Here is a 2,500-nt window from a genome sequence, read left to right as displayed (position 1 = left end):
ATATTGTTTTTTCTTTTCCAGAGGGTTGTTAGCCCTCTGGTAAATCAATTTTCTTATATTAGTAACATATACCTGTCTTTTTATTGATCTTGGGGCGACTTTTTCAACTTTATTTTATTGTAATGATTTAATTTCGTGGCGCGACTTTTATTTGACACCCCAATACCAACTTATGTTAACTTATTACCCTTCTGTCATATAGTACAATTTGATCAATTGTTTTAACGATAATTTTAATTTAATGCATATCTATGTTTTTTCATTTTTCACTTTTTAAAATTTTTTTTGGAACAACAGTTTAATTTATATAATTTTTTTTACTGTACTTCAATCTTCGGTACTTGGTCTTATGGCCATATTCTTATTACAGTTGTATAGTAGCTCCAGTTTCTTTATTCATTAATGATTTTGGGGGTTTTTTAATATTATGCCTAATATTTCTAGTCCGTAGGGGGTCTTTGACCCCTGGTTAATTTTTCTTATGTCATTTTATGGCTTTCTTTCTTGATTTACCATGTCTTATTTTTTCTTCTCTCTTCTCTCGGCACTTGGTAAAGACTTTGTTTTGACACCCCGAGACCGACCCATGTTAAATCTCCTATATTCTCTTTTGTACTATTGTTTGTACTATCGTTCCCTTTTTTTTTTCAATTAATTCCTATACCCTCAAATTTCATTTAAGTTTTTTTACTTTTTTACTCGAAACAATAGTCATTTTATTATATTATTTTTTCTAAATTCTCTAACTTCGGTTCTCGGTCTTCTGGCCATAATCTAGCCTTGTTACATGGTCTTCAATATCTTTCAATAAATTGAGAAGTGTGGTGTTATTAGCCAACTTGTCCTTTCTTACTTAGTCCGGGGGGGGTCCTCGGACCCCCTGGTCGATTTTTTTTCTCTATTCATCTATCTGGTTTCCATGACTTATTTTTTTATTTCTATTCTCTCAACATTTGGCAATGACTTTGATATGACACCCCGAGACCGACTCATGTTAACTCTCCTATATTTTCTTTAGTACTATTGTTTGTACTATTGTTCCCTTTTCTATTACAATCTATTCCTATCCCATTAAATTTCATTTAAGCATTTTTAAATTTTTTTTCGGAACAATAGTCTTTTAATAATATAATTTTTTCTTCTTTCTCTAACTTCGGTACTCGGTCTTCTGGCCATAATCTTGTCTTGTTGCATGGCGTTCAATGTCTTTCAATACTTTGAGAATTGTGGGGTTGTTGCCGACTTGTCCTCTCTTATTTAGCCTGTAGGGGGTCCTGGGGCCCCCCGGTCGATTTTTCTCTTTTCATCTATCTGGTTTACTTGTAATTTTATCTTTACTTTACCTGTTTTTTTCTCTTCTCATCGCAGTTTGCAAATACTCTATTTAACCACCCCCAGACCAACCTATGTTAATTATTTACTATTTTTTATTGTATTGTTATTTGTATTATTTTTCTTGCGACTTTTTCAATCTTTTCCTTTTTCTTTAAATTTCATTTCAGCACTTTTAAGTTTTTTTTTCGAACAATAGTTTTTTTCTTATAATTTTTTTTCTTATATTGCTAACTTCGGTATTCGGTCTTTTGGCCATTTTTTTTTTTATTTAGTTGCATATTGTATTTCATTTTCCATTTAAGTTAGAATTTGAGGTCTTTCTTAAATTGTCTTTTATTATACAGTCCACGGGGAGTCCTGGGGCCCCCCGGGTTTTTTTTTTTTTTTTTTTTTTTTTTTTTTTTTTTTTTAGCACTCTACTCCATAATGCAGTTCGTAAATTTTCTATTTGGTCTCTGCTGTATATATGTAAATATGTCTTTCTTTGTGGTTGTAGCTGCCTCCTATAGCCTACCCCCTTTTTTTTTTTTTTTTTTTTTTTTTTTTTTTTTTTTTTTGTTTGTAATGCAATTTTCGTTCTTTAGGAGGAAGTGCTCCCACATATTATTATACGATTTTCTTTTGTATTCATGTTTAATCTCCCCCACCGGTTAGTTACACATACCTTTTTTCATATCTCATTAACTCTATCATATTCTATGTTAATGAAACTCTGACTGTCTTGGTGGGGACAATGTCTTTTATATTTCATCATATTTTTGTACTTATGCTTTATGTCCATATGCTTTATGTCCTTTTTTTTTTTTTTTTTTTTTTTTTTTTTTTTTTTTTTTTTCTCGTGGTTGTAGCTGCCTCCTATTGTCTTTTGTTTCATTTGTAATGTAAATTATGTTCTTTAGGAGGAAGTGCTCCCACATTGTATTTTAGTAATCTCTTGTATTTTTGTTTATTTTTCCCCACCGGTTAGTCACACAAACAATTTCTCATTTTTCATTTATTCTATCATATTCCACATTAATATGATATTCTGACTACCTTGGTGGGGTCACAGTTTTCTTGTATATATGTAAATCTATCTTTCTTTTTTGTGGTTGCAGCTGCCTCCTATTGTCTTTTGTTTCATTTGTTATGTAAATTATGTTCTTTAGGAGGAAGTGCTCCCACA

General features: G+C 31.0%; 1 pseudogene; it reads left to right on the top strand.

Annotated features, from left to right (window-relative positions):
- Positions 1–2,500, top strand: part of LOC146999009 (large subunit ribosomal RNA) — a 9,282-nt pseudogene that overhangs the window by 4,363 nt on the left and 2,419 nt on the right.

The sequence above is a fragment of the Stegodyphus dumicola genome, chromosome 2, assembly GCF_044657685.1.
Source record: "Stegodyphus dumicola isolate Sdum_Otavi_A_Nest chromosome 2, ASM4465768v1".
NCBI classification, from domain to species: Eukaryota; Metazoa; Arthropoda; class Arachnida; order Araneae; family Eresidae; genus Stegodyphus; species Stegodyphus dumicola.
Note: the sequence above shows the minus strand (reverse complement) of the source record. Positions and strands in the feature narration are given on the sequence as shown.